Genomic DNA, 20,327 nt, shown 5'->3' on the forward strand with positions numbered 1-20,327 from the left:
AGCGTCGCTCATGTGTTGTAGGTGAGGTTTCCAAGATCCACTCATTGTCATCTTCATCTTGACGGAACCATGTGGGGGGTGCATCATTGTCCACCATGGCCATCGTCGTCTCTATTGGAGGGAAGGACTCATCGAGGGTAGGCATGTCGTCATGTAGGAGACCTAGCACCAAAGAAGAAAACACACTAGGACTAGAGGTTAAGTCATTAGAAATCATAGTGGCCTCACATGCCGTGTCAACTACCTCACTCGCTAAGTGTTGTGGCTCACTCACTCCCTCAAGGATGCTCTCACTCATATGGTTCGTGGAGTCACTCAAATGGCACTCAACCTCACATAGGATGTGTGGCATGCTCTCATGTGTGGGGCTAGTGGTGGTCACACTCATCCTCTCATAGGAAATGCTCTTAATGTCACATATGGTGGAGTCACTCATGTCACTCATGTGGTAACAGGAGACAAGAGACACGATGTTTTTACCCAGGTTCGGGCCCTCTCGATGTAGGTAAAACCCTACTCCTGCTTGATTAATATTGATGATATGGGTAGTACAAGAGTGGATCTACCACGAGATCAGAGAGGCTAAACCCTAGAAGCTAGCCTATGGTATGACTGTTGTTCGTCCTACGGACTAAAACTCTCCGGTTTATATAGACACCAGAGAGGGCTAGGGTTACACAGAGTCGGTTACAATGGGAGGAGATCTTCATATCATATCACCAAGCTTGCCTTCCACGCCAAGGAAAGTCCCATCCGGACACGGGACAGAGTCTTCAATCTTGTATCTTCATAGTCCGGGAGTCCGGCCGAAGGTCATAGTCCGGTCATCCGGACACCCCCTAATCCAGGACTCCCTCAGTAGCCCCTAAACCAGGCTTCAATGACGACGAGTCCGGCGCGCAAGTTGTCTTCGGCATTGCAAGGAGGGTTCCTCCTCCGAATACTTCATAGAAGATGTTGTACACCAGGATAGTGTCCGGCTCTGCAAAATAAGTTCCACATTCCACCGTAGAGAGAATAATATTTGCACCAATCAGATCTGCTGACGTATTACGCAACGTGACATCGCGCCATAGCCAGGCTTTTATTCATTATGCCGCTCCACCTCAACGCGTTTAGCGAGGCGGTTTCCTTGGCACGTCTTGTCAAAGCGGAGATCGTGTCCCCTTATTCCCATATGGGCGCTGTCTTCATGTTGTTGAAGAGGTTCGCGCTCGTCGCTGTGGTCGAAGGGGATGGCCCTTGCTCGACTGTCTTGTCGCCGTGTTGGTGTTGGAGGTCCATATGATGTGGCACCTCGTAGCTCGTCTCCATCACCGAAGGGAGTTTCCCATGCTCAGCCATCTTCCTTGAGGGGCTTCCGAAGATGGAAGTGTCTCCCTCGCTCGTAGGTAGTCGCCTTGGACTTGGTGAAGTCGTTGTAGGCGTACTCGTGGGAAGTAGGCGAAGCTGCCGTACGTCCAAAGGCAAAGATGCCTTGATAGCACTTGGCGAAGATGCCGAAGTGGTCGGTGTAGCCATAGCTCCGTCTTGGTGGTGCTCGTCTCGCGGTCTTCTGTTATGCTCATGAAGCTTCAACTTGGCATGAAGTAGGGCTTGTTAGGACTTGTGCATTTGCGCTTGTGGAGCATCTTCATGATGATGATGTCATTGTCGTGCTTGAGCTCGTAGAAGATGTCGTTCATCGTCGTCGTGCAGATGATACTTGGAGGTGACTTTCCCTTCATGATGATGTTGATCACGAATGTGATGGTGGTCGCCATGTAGATGTGGACGAGGACGGTTTGCACTTGCATCGCTTTCATGCTCCGAAGACTTGTGTCTTGAATGTCGCCGCCTTGAAGATGATGAAGGGGAATAAGACTTGATCAAGGCTCTAATCTCCTCCATCCTTGCATCTTGCTATTCTTTATGTGCGGAAAGCTTGTTGTCGATGTAGTCCCTTTTCCTTGCTTCGGAGTGATGAATGTCGATGGAGATGTTCTTGATGCGCTCTCGCAATCTTGATTGTGCGCCTTGCATTTGTCATTGTCGATCGAAGATGGACGCTTTGTTGATGCAGTTGTTCACGCCGTCGTTGTTGTTGTAGACCGGAGAGGAAATGCCTTGCCTATCCGTCACAAGACTCGAGCAAATATGAGTGGGAGAAAGAGAAGAACTTATACCAATGTACCTTTACCGATGTTGACAATGAATCAAGTTCACTCAAATGCGGACAATGAAATAGCACTATCGGTACCAATCCTTGTCGGTTCTCACACCTACACAAGTAAAGCTTATGGTGGAGCTCAGTGCAGATAGTGGCACAAAAATTGAATGCAAAATGTTAGCAAGAGTCAATAATGTTGAAAGAGATTCACAAATTCGCAAGGGAAACAAGTAGACCAATAGCAATGAAAGGTACACGGAAACACACACACGGATAGATAAATGGGGTCGCGCAACCAAGGGATGAGCACAAAATGTGGAATCCACGGAAATTGCTCATGTTGCAAAACTCAAGAGAGACGCTAGCATGATTGCTCAATAGGCGGATACGACACTTGTGCACAACCTATAACATGCAATTTGGATAAACTTCTATCCAAGTATGCTATGTATGTATAGTTCCCGGTGTTTCTCTCAAGATGATCCAAGATGATCGGATATGACAATCTTATGTGCAATGTGGTATGATGCTATGGCACATGCTTACAAGCTGCTTTGCTCTCTTTCTTTTGCTTAAAAGCTTTATTCTTCTTTTTTTTGTATGGCCACTTTTGCACAATGCACAAACCAAGATAGCAATTGTGTATATGCGGGAACAAACTTGTGACACAAGGTATGATATCAGGATATGCACCACGATGATATGGTATGTATGCTATGGGAAGTATGATCACTAATGTGCACAAGTAACCTTGCCGGCAATACTCAAATGGCTAGTCTCGATAGGCAAGTGACGCAAAATGGGCTAGGGGTTAACAATGCAATGGCAAGGGGAATATACAAAGGAGGTATACCACAATACCAAGATGATATGGAGGTTACCATCCTTGGTGATGATGAGTGGCGGTGTTCAAACCAAGATGATGGAGTCTCGTCCCTAAGTAGCCGAAACACCTTAGGAAACAGAAAAACCGTGAACTCAAAACCTCAAACGTCAAATGTCAAAATGGTGGTAGCGGAAAGCGGTGGTGGTTTGCACTTGGCAATGCGGAAGTGAAATGATTGGCTATACATGTGTCGGAGTTGAAGTTGTCGTCCCTAAGTAGTCGAAACACCTTAGGAGATACAAGCCACAACTCAAACAAAATTGGGTTAAGTTGTGAAATGTATGGTGGGCACGTCTATGCAGAAGTGGTGGTTGTGGTTGATGAAGAAGCAATTGTCCCTAAGTAGCCGAAACACCTTAGGAGACTCGAATCACTACTCAAGGAACCACTAATTCTAAGGGCTAGGTTGAGCTTGTTTGATTTGATCAATATGGGTTAAGTTGCGGTGATCGGTGGTGGCTATGAGGATGATATGGTGGTGGCCCTAGGAAAAGATGCCAATATTCACAAAATTTGATGGAGTCAAATGGTGATGGTGGTATTTTTGTGGGATGGGGGATGTTAATAGCTACTCAACGAGCTAAAGAACGCGAAAATCGGAATCTGGATGTGAAAGTTATGGGGAAAACTGTGAAACACCGAAGGCTGAAATGACAGCAGGCGGACATCCGGGGGTTTGGCCGGATGTCCGGGACCTGATGTCCAGAAACTTGCTCGAAAATGCGCTCCAGGAGCCGGATGTTCGGGCTAATTGCCAGATTTCCGGGATGGCCGGATGTCTGGGGGTCGGGCCGGATGTCCGGGCTCCAAATCCGAGGATGAACTCGAGGAACTCGATTTTGGGGCGGAAATTGATGATTTAGAGAGCAAAGTTGGAGAGATTTCGTGGATGGAAAGTGGGGAAACTTGGGGAGATGCTAGATCCACTTGAAACCAAGCAAATCCATGGATCAAAATAAACAAAACATCATCAAACTAACAAATCAAAAAAAATTGGGGCTATTTTTGTGTGGGGATTTTCGGATTTAGGACGAAATCAACAAAATCAAGCTAGAATACACGGGGTAGGGGCTCCAGAAACGTGATCAACCTTGATAAATATGGGTTAAGTTGCGGTGATTGGTGATGGGCCGGATGTCCGGGCCTGGCTGGATGTCCGGGCTGTGGCCGGATGTCTGGGGCCTGTAGGAGCCGGCTCTTCTTCCTTCTCCTCTTCCATGCTTCCACGCACGCTCGGGCTTGGTCCTTGGGTTCTCCATGGTCTCCTCGGGTGTACCTGAGTATGCACAAGGTCCGCGCTTGAAGTATCAACCATGTCTCACATGTGGAAAGTGAAGGTTTAGAGAGGATCGAGTTCACCTTGTGCCCAATGGCGTATGCTCAAGGTCTCATCATATGTCCTCCTGGGGCTCGGAGAGTAGTCGGAGTGTACATGGGGATGAACGTGGGATGCTCCGCATCTGGATAGCTTTCTTTAGTGTTGATATTTTGAAAGACATGGTTGTTTGTTGATTTGCTTGAGTATTGATGTCTTTTGTGTGCTCGTACCGCTCGCGAGGCAGTGAGGGGTGGCCGGTGTTTTCCAAGCTAGATGTGTTATTCTCATGATGAGTTTTATTCACTTCTCACTGCACGAGAGTACGACAAAGGTATTAGGGATGCCCAGTCCCGAAATGAAAAATGAATACTTTATGTTATCAAATTATAAATGCCTTAGAAAGTACTGGTATGGAGGGCACCCGTGGATACGGTTAGCCATGGAAAGTGAAAATATGGTGGAAAAAAGAATAAACTTTATTTTCTGTTTGGGAACCTCCTATGATATATCATAGCATGGAAAGTATTGGGAACTCTAAGTCGTTTTCGTTGGTGGGAAAAGTATGCCTCCCAATATGTTTTTATCTCTCAATTTTTCTTTGAGCTTTGGTACCTCTACAAATCACTACTTTCCTCCGTGAAGGGCCTTTCTTTTACTTTATGCAATTTTTATTTTGAATTTGAGTCTCCATCTTCTCTTATAAAGCACTAACTAAGGGGCACTATGATCGTATTTGAGCGTTGCGTGTAGCTAATATGCGAGTGTGTTTCACGAATGGATCAATGATTGAGCATTTTGGGCTAGGGATAACCTGCTTTAGTTTTGATATTTTGAAAGACATTATTGCTTGTTGATATGCTTGAGTATTAAAGTCTTCATGTCAAAACTAGACTATTGCTTTGAACCATATAAAAGTCCAGATGTCCATGCTTCAAAGAAAAGATTGTGTGATGAACATGTTAGGCAGCATTCCACATCAAAAATTCTGTTTTTATCATTTACCTACTCGAGGACGAGCAGGAATTAAGCTAGGGGATACTAATATGTCTTCAGCGTATCAATAATTTTTTATTGTTCCATGCTGTTATATTATCAATCTTGGATGTTTTATATTCATTTTATAGCAACTTTATATCGTTTTTTTGGACTAACCTATTGACATAGTGCCTAGTGCCAATTGCTATTTTTTGCTTGTTTTTTTTACTTCACAGAATATCAATACCAAACAAAGTCCAAATGCCACAAAAAAATTTGGTGATTTTTTTGGACAGAAGACAACTTGGGAGCCAAGGAAGTGCCGGAGGGGAGGCCGATGGGGCCCACAGGGCACCATGGCGTGCCAGAGGCCGCCGGCGCGCCCTGGTGGGTAGTGGGGCCCACATACCCCCTCTCCACCACCCCTCAACTCTATGAATACCCAAATATTCCTGAAACCCTAGAGGAGTAGAGAGATAAGAGTTTCCACCGCCGCAAGTTCCAGAACCAACAGATCCACTAGAGCCCTTTTCTGGCACCTTGCCGGGGGAAATAATCACGGAGGGGTTCATCATCCTCATTGGTGCTCCTCCAATGATGCGTGAGTAGTTTACCACAGACCTACGGGTCTGTAGGAAGTAGCTAGATGGCTTCTTCTGTCTTTTTGATCTTCAATACAATGTTATGTTCGGAGACCTATTTGATGTAACCTTTTTGCGGTGTGTTTGTTGGGATCCAATAAATTGTGAGTTGATGATCAGATCTATCTATGAATATTATTTGAGCCTTTGTTGAACTCCTATATGCATTATTGTTATAGCCTCCTATTTCTTCTCTGAAACTTTGATTTGTTTTGGCCAACTAGATTGATTTTTCTTGCCATGAGAAGAGGTGCTTTGTGATGGGTTCGATCTAGCGGTGCTCAATCTCAGTGACAGAAAGATACATGACACACATGTATCATTGCCATTAAGGATAAAAATATAGGTCTATTCCTACATGAATAGATCTTGTCTACATCATGTCATCGTTCTTATTGCATTACTCCGTTTCTTCATTAAGTTAATACACTAGATGCATGCTAGATAGCGGTCGATGTGTGGAGTAATAGTAGTAGATGCAGAATCGTTTCGGTCTAATAAAATTGGACGTGATGCCTATATACATGATTATTGCCATCGATACCATCATAATTATATGCTTTTCTATCAATTTCCCAACAGTAATTTGTTTACCCACCATATGCTATTTTCTTGAGAGAAGCCTCTGGTGAAATCTACGGCCCCCGGATCTATTTTCTATCATATTGCTTCAGATCTATTTATCCAAAAAACTAAAAATACCTTGCTGCACTTTTTCTTTATTTATTTTATCTCATGTTTTCAGTAGATCTATTTATCAAATCTTATATTATTTAATCTATCTCAATACCGAGGAGGGATTGACAACCCCTCTTACGCGTTGGGTTGCAAGTTTTTGTTATTTGTGTGAAGGTACTGCTTACATAGTTTGCTGGATCCTCTTACTGGATTGATACCTTGGTTTCGTAAACTGAGGGAAATACTTACCGTTGCTGTCTGATGACCCACAAGTATAGGGGATCTATCATAGTCCTTTTGATAAGTAAGAGTGTCGAACCCAACGAGGAGCATAAGGAAATGACAAGCGGTTTTCAGTAAGGTTTTCTCTGCAAGCACTGAAATTGTAGGTAACAGATAGTTTTGTGATAAGATAAATTGTAACGAGTAACAAGCAATGAAAGTAAATAAAGTGCAGCAAGGTGGCCCAATCCTTTTTGTAGCAAAGGAAAAGCCTGGAAATTTCTTATAATGAGAAAAGAGCTCCCGAGGACACATGGGAATTATCGTCAAGCTAGTTTTCATCACACATATATGATTCGCGTTCGGTACTTTGATAATTTGATATGTGGGTGGACCGGTGCTTGGGTACTGCCCTTACTTGGACAAGCAACCCACTTATGATTAACCCCTATTGCAAGCATCCGCAACTACAAAAGACGTATTAAGGTAAACCTAACCACATCATTAGACATATGGATCCAAATCAGCCCCTTACGAAGCAACGCATAAACTAGGGTTTAAGCTTCTGTCACTCTAGCAACCCATCATCTACTTATTACTTCCCAATGCCTTCCTCTAGGCCCAAATAATGGTGAAGTGTCATGTAGTCGACGTTCACATAACAACACTAGAGGAAAGACAACATACATCTCATCAAAATATCGAACGAATACGAAATTCACATGACTACTAATAGCAAGACTTCACCCATGTCCTCAGGAACAAACATAACTACTCACAAAGCATATTCATGTTCATAATCAGAGGAGTAATAATATGCATTAAGGATCTGAACATATGATCTTCCACCAAATAAACCAATTAGCATCAACTACAAGGAGTAATCAACACTACTAGCAACCCACAGGTACCAATTCATTGTTTTGGATACAAGATTGGATACAAGAGCTGAACTAGGGTTTGAGAGGAGATGGTGCTGGTGAAGATGTTGATGGAGTTTGACCCCCTCCCGATGAGAGGATCATTGGTGATGACGATGGTGATGATATCCCCCTCCCAGAGGGAAGTTTCCCCGATAGAACAGCTCTGCCGGAGCCCTAGATTGGTTCCGCCAAGGTTCCCCTTCGTGGCGGCGGAGTTTCGTCCCGTAAGCTTGACTCTGATTTTTTCCAGGGTAAAAGCCTTCATATAGCAGAACATGGGCACCGGAGGGCCACTAGGGGGCCCAGGAGACAGGGGCGCGCACCCAGTAGGGGTGGGCGCGCCCCCACCCTCATGGACAGGGTGTGGGCTCCCTCTGGTACTTTCTTCCCTCAATAATTCTTATTAATTCCAAAAATAACTTTCGTGGAGTTTCAAGATTTTTGGAGTTGTGCAGAATAGGTTTCCAATATTTGCTCCTTTTCCAGCCAGAAGTCTAGCTGCCAGCATTCCTCCTCTTCATGGTAAACCTTGTAAAATAAGAGAGGATAGCCATAAGTACTAAGATAAAATATGTAATAACAACCCAATATGCAATGAATATCAATATAAAAGCATGATGCAAAATGGACGTATCAACTTCCCCAAGCTTAGACCTCGCTTGTCCTCAAGTGGAAGCCGAAATCGAAAAATATGTCCACATGTTTAGAGATAGAGGTGTCGATAAAAATAAAATACAAACATGAGGGCATCATGATCATTCTTATAACAACAACATATATAGATTTTGTCATATGATTTCTTATGCTCAAGTAACAATCAATTCACAATGTCAAGTATGGTTCAAAAACTTCATTGAGAACTAATAAACTGTAATCTCAGTCATTGAAGCAACTGCAATTTATCATAACATCAGAAAGACTCAAGAATAGAGCCTTTCAGCAAGTCCACATACTCAACTATCATATAGTTTTCTACAATTGCTAACACTCACACAATACTTGTGGTTATGGAGTTTTATCGGACACTAAGAAAGATAGGGGCTTATTGTGTTGCCTCCCAACGTATTCACCTTTGGGTGATGTCAACAATAATAGTTCATGCTAACTTATATCCAATTGGATATATATATATATATATATATATATATATATATATATATATATATCAGGATCTTTCAAACACGAGGAGCTTGCCAAAGGGTAAAAATAAAAGGGAATGATGGAGATCACCTTGACTCAAGCATAAAGTAAAAACATAAAGTAAAAGACAGGCCCTTCGCAGAGGGAAGCAGAGGTTGTCATTTGCTTTTAGGGTTGGATGCACAAAATCTTAATGCAAAAGAACGTCACTTTATATTGCCAGTTGTATATGGACCTTTATTATGTAGTCCGTCACTTTTATTGCATCCATAACAAGATCGTATAAAGCTTATTTTCTTCACACTAATAGATCATACATATTTAGAGGGCAATTTTTATTTCTCGCACCATTGGCAACTTACTTGAAGGATCTTACTTAATCCATAGGTAGGTATGGTGGACTCTCATGGCAAAAACTGGGTATAAGGATATTTGAAAGCACAAGTAGTATCTCTACTTGGTTCAAGGAATTTGGCTAGCATGAGGGGGAAAGGCAAGCTCAACATGTTGCGAAGATCAATGACAATATACTTTAACTGAGATGTGAGAAAACATAAACCATTACGTTGTCTTCCTTGTCCAACATCAACTCTTTTAGCATGTCATACTTAATGAGTGCTCACAATCATACAAGATGTCCAGGATAGTATATTTGCATGTGAAAACCTCTCTTTCCTTATTACTTCCTATTAATTGCAATGATGACCAAAACTATGTTTGTCAACTATCAACAACTTTTATGCCTCATACTTTCTATGTGTGAAGTCGTTACTTGTCCAAAAGATCAATATGAACTCTTTTATTCTTTTTATTCTTTCTACTTCCTCAAGATCATAGCAAGATAGCAAAGCCCTTGACTCAATACTAATCTTTATTATAGATAGCTCACGAGCTCGATTATAAAAGGAGATCACAAAGCAAAACTCAAAACTAATTCATACCAAAACTTCAATCTACTAGATCAAGATATTACTAAAAGGATCGAAGTAAATAAAACGGTAAAGATAGGAATGTGATGGTGATATGATACTGGGGCACCTCCCCCAAGCTTGGCAGTTGCCAAGGGGAGTTCCCATACCCATGTGATTATGTCTCCTTCTTCATAGATGGTGAAGCAGGAGTTGTTGATGGTGTAGGCTTCTTCCTCAATTTACGCTTGAGTATAGTATTTTGCTCCTTTAGGTCATCGATCTCCTGCTCAAGACTTAATATTCTTTTGCATAATTCCTGTTTATTTTCCTGCAAGATACGAAATGGGATAAACTCGATCTTTGGCTTCTTTGTTCTATCAAGGAGGCTTGGCTTTTTAAACTCCACATGCATGTCCCAAGGTTGAGGTAATGGGGCTTCGTCTTCATCTGAACTCGTCTCCTCCTTTCCCTTAGACTCATAGTATTCCTCTTCTTCAGTGGTCCAGCCACCATGCCCCAAGTCCCCGTAGACCTTAGGGTCTGCAAGGTAATCAACCACATAGCTCTCCCCTTCCGAATCCTGAGACGACATATTGCTCTAGATCTGTAACAGAAACAACTTGAAATGAAAACAGAGGATATTTGCATGATATGATGGTCGAAACCTTCGGGAGATTATATAATGAATTTTTACCAACCAAAATACGTAACGTGCAAGAAAACGGAGTCCGAGAGGCACACAAGGTGGCCACGAGACAGGGGGCGCGCCCAGGAAGGGTGGGCGCGTCCTCCACCCTCATGGAGGCCTCGTGTCCTTCCCGGACTACTTCTTTCTTTCCAAATTTTTTAAATATTCCAAAACAGATAGAAATTGCCATTAGAATTGTTTTGGAGTTGGTTTACTTACCGTACCACATACCTATTCCTTTTCGGACTCTGAAACATTCTGGAAGGTGTCCCTTATGTATTCCTCCGGGGTTACGGTCTCAGTAATATTAGTTTCAACATTGATAGGATTCCTGAGATATAATGTTTGATTCTTTGACCGTTCACCACCCTCGGACTTGTGCCTTCGAAGTTGTTGATTTTTATGGCACCAGAATGATAGACCTCCTCGATAACGTAAGGACCTTCCCATTCAGAGAGAAGTTTCCCTGCAAAAAATCTTAAACAAGAGTTGAATAGCAACACATAATCACCTACGTTAAATTCTCGCTTTTGTATCCTTTTTCCACGCCAGCGTTTGACTTTTTCTTTGAATAGCTTGGCATTCTCATAGGCTTGGGTTCTCCATTCATCAAGTGAGCTATATCAAATAACCTCTTCTCACCGACAAGTTTGAAGTCATAATTGAGATCTTTAATAGCCCAATATGCTTTATGTTCAAGTTCAAGAGGTAAGTGACATGCCTTTCCATAAACCATCTTATAGGGAGACATACCCATAGGATTTTTATATGCAGTTCTATAGGCCCATAATGCATCATCAAGTTTTTTGGACCAGTTCTTTCTAGATCTATTCACAGTCTTTTGCAAAATTAATTTGAGCTCTCTATTGCTCAACTCTACTTGATCACTGGACTGCGGGTGATAAGGAGATGCGATTCTATGATTAACATCATACTTAGCAAGCATCTTACGGAAAGCACCATGAATAAAATGTGAACCACCATCAGTCATAAGATATCTAGGGACTCCAAACCTCGGGAAAACAACTTCTTTAAGCATTTTAATAGAAGTGTTATGATCAGCACTACTAGTTGGAATAGCTTCTACCCACTTAGTAACGTAATCAACAGCAACTAAAATATGTGTATAACCATTAGAGGCAGGAAAAGGTCCCATATAATCAAAGCCCCAAACATCAAATGGTTCAATAACAAGAGAATAGTTCATAGGCATTTCTTGACGTCTACTAATATTACCAATTCTTTGGCATTCATCACAAGACAAGACAAACTTACGAGCATCTTTGAAGAGAGTAAGCCAATAAAAACCGGATTGCAATACCTTATGTGCAGTTCTATCTCCAGCGTGGTGTCCTCCATATGATTCAGAGTGACACTTGCGTAGGATCCGTTCCTGTTCATGCTCATGTACACAACGTCTAATAACACCATCTATTCCTTCTTTATAAAGGTGTGGGTCATCCCAGAAGTAATGTCTTAAATCATAAAAGAACTTTTTCTTTTGCTGGTATGTGAAACTAGGTGGTATAAATTTAGCAACAATGTAATTAGCATAATCAGCATACCAAGGAGCAGTACAAGAAGCATTAATGACCGCTAATTATTCATCAGGAAAGCTATCATCAATAGGTAGTGGGTCATCAAGAACATTCTCTAACCTAGACAAGTAGTCTGCAATGGGGGTTCTCAGCTCCCTTTCTATCAATAATATGCAAATCAAATTCTTGGAGCAAGAGAACCCATCTAATAAGTCTAGGCTTAACATCTTTTTTTTCCATAAGATATTTAATAGCAGCATGATCAGTGTGAATAGTAACTTTGGAATCAACAATATAAGGTCTGAACTTATCACAAGCAAACACAACTGCTAAGAACTCTTTTTCAGTAGTGGCATAATTTATCTTGGCAGTATCAAGAGTTTTACTAGCATACTGGATAACATTCAATTTCTTATCAACTCTTTACCCTAGAACAACATCTACAACATAATCACTAGCATCACACATAATTTCAAAAGGTAAATTCCAATCAGGTGGCTGAACAACAGGTGAAGTGATCAAATATTTCTTAAGTATTTCAAATGCTTCTACACAATCATCATCAAAGACAAAAGTAATATCTTTTTGCAATAAATTAGTCAGAGGCCTAGAGATTTTAGAAAAGTCCTTAATGAACCTCCTATAAAAACCGGCATGACCAAGGAAACTTCTTATACCTTTTATGTCCTTGGGACATGGCATCTTTTCAATATCATCAACTTTAGCTTTATCAACTTCAATACCTCTCTCGGAAATCTTATTCCCCAAGACAATGCCCTCATTAACCATAAAGTGGAACTTTTCCCAATTCAACACGAGACTAGTGTCTTCCCATCTCTGCAAAACTCGATCAAGGTTGCTCAAGCATTCATCAAAAGAGGACCCATAAACAGAGAAATCATCGATGAATACCTCACAAATCTTTTCACAAAAGTCATAGAATATAGCCATCATGCATCTTTGAAAGGTAGTAGGTGCATTACATAAACCAAAAGGCATACGTCTATAAGCAAAAGTACCAAAAGGGCAAGTAAAAGTAGTTTTTGATTAATCCTCCACTAACACAGGTATTTGAGAGAAACCAGAATAACCATCTAAAAAGCAGAAATGTGTGTGTTTGGATAGTCTTTCTAGTATTTGGTCAATAAAAGGTAAAGGGTAATGATCTTTCTTAGTAGCTTTATTTAATTTACGGAAACCAATTACCAAACTATAACCTGTATTGATTCTTCGCAGGATCAATTCATCTTCATCATTAGGGACAACAGTAATACCTCCCTTTTTAGGAACGCAATGGACATGACTTACCCAATCGCTATCAGCAACAGGATAAATTATCCCTGCCTCAAGGAGCTTTAGTATCTCCTTTCTTACCACTTCTTTCATCTTAGGATTTAACCGTCGTTGAGGATCTCTAACTGGTTTCGCGTCTTTTTCCACATTTATTTTGTGTTGGCATAGAGTGAGACTAATGCCCTTAAGATCATCCAGAGTATATCCAATAGCAGCACAGTGCTTCTTTAGAGTTTTCAATAATATTTCTTCTTCTTTCTCTAAAAGGTTAGCACTAATAATAATAGGATATATTTTCTTTTCATAAAGATAAGCATAGTTAAGATTATCAGGTAATGGTTTGAGTTCAAACACGGGATCACCATTGGGTGGAGGGCGATCCCCTAGGATTTCAACAGGTAAGTTGTGTTTCAGAATAGGACCCTGTTGAAGGAACACTTCATCTATTTCCCTTCTTTCATTCATAAACATATCATTTTCATGGTCTAGCAAATATTGTTCTAATGGATCAGTAGGAGGAACGACAATAGAAGCAAGACCAATAATCTCATCTTTACTAGGTGATTCTTTATCACGGGGTTGTCTACGAAACTTAGCAAAATTAAACTTATGAGACATATCCCCTAAGCCAATTTCAACAATATCCTTTTCACAATCAATCCTAGCATTAACAGTATTCAAGAAGGGTCTACTAAAAATAATGAGACAAAAATCATCTTGTGGGGAACTAAGAACAAGAAAATCAGCAGGATATTTGACCTTCCCACACAAGACTTCAACATCTCTAACGATCCCAACTGGTGAAATAGTATCTCTATTGGCAAGCTTGATAGTAACATCAATACCTTCCAATTCAGCGGGTGCAATATCATGCATAATTTCTTTATATAAGTCATAGGGTATTGCACTAGCACTAGCACCGATATCACATAAGCCATGATAACAATGATCTCCTATTTTAACAGAAATAACATGCATGCCTACAATAGGTCTATGTATCTTAACATATGGTCTAATAATATTAGCAGTCTCACCACAGAAATAAATAACATGCTCATCTAAATTATCATCCAAGAGATCTTTAACCATAGCAATACTAGGTTCAACTTTGATCTGCTAATTGTTCTCTAATAGCACCTGCTCCTGTCGCAATTTCCCGATTTCGAAATGTTGCAAAGCCTGGGGTAGAAAAAAAGGGAGAAATGCTGTGGTTACAGGATGCAATTTCCTCTTCGAATAAACCTCGTAATCGTAAAAAAGTGGGTTTTTTAGTGCTGGGCCTAGCAAAAGAGAAATCGCCGTATACTAGGCCCTCCAACTTCTTAAGAGGTTTATCTAAAAGATTCGCGATATAACTAGGAAGACCTTTCAAATACCACACATGAGTCACGGGACATGCGAGTTTGATGTATCCCATTTGATATCTTCGTATCCGAGAATCCACAAATTCTACCCCGCATTTTTGGCAAAATCTTTCGTCTTCGTTTTCAGCTCCGCTCGCTCGAGAATTGCCACAAGCGCAAATCCCGCTTTTTATGGGTCCAAAGATTCTTTCGCAAAACAATCCATCTTTTTCTGGTTTATCGGTTTTATAATGAAAAGTAGAGGGCCTTGTGACTTCGCCAACGACTTCTCCATTAGGTAGGTTTTTGTTAGCCCAAGCCTTTATTTGTTGAGGGGAAACGAGTCCAATTTGAAGTTGTTGATGTTTATATTGGTCAATCATAAAATATAAATAAGAAAAGAATTTATATTTATTCCGATCAAACTTCCTCCCTATTAACCTGGAAGTTCTTTTCAGATACAAGGAAATGATTCAGTTCTAGAGCCAAAGATCGTAGTTCTCGAACGAGCACTCGAAAAGATTCTGGAGGATCCTCATGATTAGGTATTCTTTTTCCCCAGATCGTAGCATTAAGTATTTCTTGGCGAGCTATAAGATGGTCAGATTTATAAGTAAGTATCTCTTGTAAAATATGAGCAACACCAAATCCTTCTAAAGCCCAAACTTCCATTTCTCCTACTCGTTGTCCCCCTTGCTTGGCTCTTCCTCTAACCGGTTGTTGTGTAACAAGTGAGTAGGGCCCAGTAGAACGCCCATGAATTTTCTCATCAACTTGATGAATTAATTTTAAGATATAGGACTTCCCTATTAGAACAGGTTGCTCAAAGGGGTCGCCTGTTCTTCCATCAAATATTCTGCTTTTTCCCGGGTACTCGGGTTCAAATACCCATGGATTTTTTGTTTCTTTACTGGCTTCATATAATTCTGAAAACACAAGTTTTCTTGAAGCCTCTTGCTCATATCTCTCATCAAAGGGTGCTATTCTATAATGTTTCTTTAGCAGATCTCCCGCTAATCCGAGTGAGCTTTCAAATATTTGTCCCACATTCATTCGGGAGGGTACTCCTAAGGGATTGAAGACCATATCAACGGGTGTTCCATCTTGCAAATAGGGCATATCTTGCCTAGGCAAAATTTTGGAAATGATCCCTTTATTCCCATGTCTTCCGGCTACTTTATCCCCAACTTTGATTTCACGTTTCTGTAAAATATATACACGAACCATTATGTCGAGCGGGTCCCTTTGGATCCATTTCACATCGATAACGCGCCCTCTTCCACCTATAGGTAATTTCAGAGAAGTTTCTTTTGAAGTGGAAACCTCAAGGCCAAATATGGCCCGTAATAATCCAGCTTCCGCGATATAAGATGATTCGCTCGCTATCTGAGGCGTTAATTTACCTACTAAAATATCACCAGTTTCTACCCACGATCCCAACCTAACAACTCCATTTCTGTCCAAATTGCGGAGTAAATGTTCTTCTAGATGTGGTATTTCTTTAGTGATTTTTTCAGCGGAGCCCTGGCTTGTCGTATCCGTCTGAATTTCATATTTCCGGATGTGAAAAGAGGTATAAATATCTTCATATACCAAACGTTCGCTAATTAGTACTGCGTCTTCAAAATTGTAACCTTCCCATGGCATATAAGCTACTAATACGTTTTTTCCTAAAGCAAGTTCGCCCCCAACTGTAGCAGCTCCTTCTGCTAAAATTTGTCCTTTTTTAATGGATTTACCCCGTGGAACCCGAGGTTTTTGGTGCATACAAGTATTTTTGTTAGAGCGACGGTGGTTAACTAAAGGAATACTTATAGTCTTCCCACTACTTGATAAAAGTATCTTATGACTATCAGTAGAAATGATCTTTCCCTCGCGTTCGGCTATAATGGAAACCCTCGAATCTAGAGCTGTATGGCGTTCCAATCCAGTTCCAACAATGCATTTCTCGGACCGAGAAAGCGGAACTGCTTGGCGCTGCATATTAGAACTCATTAAAGCCCGATTCGCATCATTGTGCTCAATAAAAGGAATGAGAGAACCCCCAATAGAAAAATATTGGAAAGGAAAAATACTTCTAACATGAATCTGTTCCCATGCAATAGTCAAGAATTCTTGACGGTATCTAGCCGGAACAACCTGTTCTTCCTGAATACCTTGATTCAAGGACAAAGAATTTCCTGCTGCTATCATATAATATTCATCTCTATTTGGTGATAGATAAACCACCTGTCTCTCTTTTTTTTCTTTTGCTTTCTCAGCAGATATTTCATAAAACGGACTCTCTATGGATCCCCACAAGTGATCAATTCTCGCATGACTTGCTAAGGATCCAGTAAGTCCAACATTGATTCCTTCAGACGTGTCGATTGGACAAATACGCCCATAGTGACTCGGATGAATATCTCGGCTCCGAAAACTTGCGGTTCTCCCCGTCAACCCTCCAGGACCTAAACAACTCACTTTTCGCCCATGAACAGTTTGTGTCAATGGATTCGTTTGATCAAAAACTTGAGATAACGGGTATGTGCCAAAAAAGGTCTCATAAGTAGTTATTAATAAAATTGAAGTTGAAGTTGGAGTTACCAAAGTTTGGGGAGTCGGTTTCGATTGACGTATGAATACTCTACGAATAGTTTTTTGAACTGCATGTTGTAAACGACCAAGAGCCAATCCGAATTGATCTTGTAACAGATCCGCAACCGAACGAATACGTTTATTTTTCACGTGATTCATATCGTCATCGTCAAGTATACCCGTTCCAAATTTCATTCCAATCAAATGATCCGTAGCGGCCAATACATCTCGTGGTAACAAGAATGTATTGTTCTGAGGTATATCAAGATTAAGTCTCCGATTCATATTTCGTCGACCAATCCTTCCTAATTCACATTTTTGTTGAAAAAATTTCTTTTGTAATTCCTCGCATAAGGACTCCGAAAATACCAGGTCCCCACCTACACAAGCAAATTGTTGATAAAACTCCAAAATAGCTTTTTCTTTTGACTCAATCCTCTTCTTCTCCTTAGCATTCGGGAAAGACAAGAAAATTTCAGGGTAGGAAACATTATCTAGAATTTCTCTTAGATTCGAACCCATAGCTGATGATAGAACTAGAATAGATATCTTTTGTTTTCTACTCACGCGAGCCCATATCCTTTCTTTTTTATCAATTGCTAATTCCGGTCTCCCTCCCCAATCTGATATTATAGTCCCAGTGTAGATAGAAATTCCCTTATGATCTAATTCCGAGCGGTAGTAAATACCAGGACTTAGCAATATTTGATTGATCACAATTCGGTATATTCCATTTATAATAAAGGTTCCTAAGGAATTCATTATAGGAATGTTTCCGATAGAAATGGTTTGCTTTTGCACATCGAAACCAAAAATTAATCTCGCAGATACATATAATTCGGAAGAATAGGTGAGTGATTCATACACAGCATCTCTTTCTTTTATCGAGGGTTCTAGCAATTGATATCCTTTCGCAAATAATTGATATGCAATTTCGTGATCTGGATCTTTAATTGTTGGAAACTTGTCAAGTTCTTCTGCCAAGGCTTGATTAATGAACCTACAAAATCCCTCGAATTGGATCTGACTAAATCCGGGTATTGTGGACATTCCCTCGTTTCCATTCCGGAGCATCTTAATCTTAAGTTTCCTGTTTATCAAAGAAAAATTCCATTATCAGCTCACTCTTCATCAATCCCTATGGATCGATCTAGCAATCATGGAATCTATATTCTGTTTACTGAATCACATGAAATTCTAGGGAACTCCACATACGTATTTCATATATGTATTTCATACATATGAATAGAGACCATTTCGACGAAAGTTCGAGTTTGCCAGGGGTACAAATGAAATGAAAATGAATTGATAAAACATTCCTACAAAAAAAATTCTGCCACTTATACTTTATGTTATGATATTCTAATCAGATTGGATGGCAAAGATTTCTCATTTTATCTCCTTTCTATGAATGTAATAAAGCCGTAATATAATATACTAGAAAGTTTGACTATACTTCGATTTAGAATAGCGTGCTTACTTTAATTTCTCAAAATAATTTGAGGGTTCTTTTTTATTTCGGATCGGAGTAGTATAATTGCTAGAAAATTCAGTATTTCATTGTGGAATTCTAAAATAAAGTAAGTCCCTTTTTTAAGTACATGCCAATCTAGTTATCCACCTCTCCCCATATCCATGCTTTTCTTTTATCGTAATTTCACTTGGGTAGGCCAAGATAGTCAGGTTATACTCTATATCAGAGCATTGATTGTCTCTGTAATGCATTGTATGGCCCAGAATAGGTCCTATTCTTCTACCTTTTCCAGGTAGTCGATGGCTATTCACAGCTACCACCTTAACACCAAAGAAGAGTTCAACCCAATGCTTTATTTCTGTCTTAGTGAATCCCGATTCGACATTAAAAGTATATTGATTCTTTCCCAATAAACGAAGACTTTTTTCTGTAAATACTGCGTATTTGATTCCATCCATAAATCGACTTTCCCTCCTATGCTCTGAGTTCCAGTATCGATAAGAATTCGAGTTCTTATTGTTCTTATGTTATGGTATGAATATACCATACCAATTCGTTATGTATGGATGATGGATGAGATTCCATGGATAGAGAGCCAGTTCCAATAGACTTATGGAATGTTCCCGTTCGTGTGCATCCAGCAGGAATTGAACCCGCAAATTTACCAATTATGAGTTGGGCGCTTTAACCATTCAGCCATGGATGCTTAACAGGGATCATCGTACATCGTAAATAACCAATTTTCATATAGAAAGACATATCATAGAAAAATGAAATCGAAAATATTCCGAGATGGCAAATATTCGGAGATGACTATGAAAACACCTCTCTGGATCCTCGAATTGAAAGAGAGATTGAGAGGGATCAAGAATCCTAATTCTCGCTATTTGGAATGGATCCAATTCTATTGAGTCTGACTCATAGTGATCATTTCTCTTTAGCAAAGAATGACCTTGGTTATCAAAGGATTGAACAACCGGGATCCATTTACTTATGATACCTAGTTGGCATTGATAACAAGGATCTAATGAATTATGAGTTTAATAGATCCTCTTTAGCAGAAAGACGTATATTCCTTGCTCATTATCAGACAATCACTTATTCCCAAACCTCGTGTGGGACTAATCGTTTTCATTTACCATCTCATGGAAAACCCTTTTCGTTCCGCTTAGCCCTATCGGGTATTTTAGTGATAGGTTCTGTAGGAACTGGACGATCCTATTTGGTCAAATACCTAACGAAAAATTACGATTTTCCTTTCATTAAGGTACGAGGGCTTCTTATTCCACAAGAACGAAAGCACCTTTTCATTCTTTCATATACTAGGGGTTTTTACTTGGAAAAGACAATGTTCCATACTAAAGGATTCGGGTCCATAACCACGAGTTCCAGTGCACTAGATCTTGTAGCACTTAGCAACGAAGCCCTATCCATTAGTATTCCACATAAGAAATCCATTCTAGAAAAAAATACAATTAGATTAGCTCTTCATAGACAAACTTGGGGTTTGCGAGCCAAGGTAAGATCGGCTCGGGATCATGGGACCCTTTTCTATCAGATAGGAGGGGCTC

Source organism: Triticum aestivum, chromosome 3B, assembly GCF_018294505.1.
Source record: "Triticum aestivum cultivar Chinese Spring chromosome 3B, IWGSC CS RefSeq v2.1, whole genome shotgun sequence".
In the NCBI taxonomy this organism is placed as follows: domain Eukaryota; kingdom Viridiplantae; phylum Streptophyta; class Magnoliopsida; order Poales; family Poaceae; genus Triticum; species Triticum aestivum.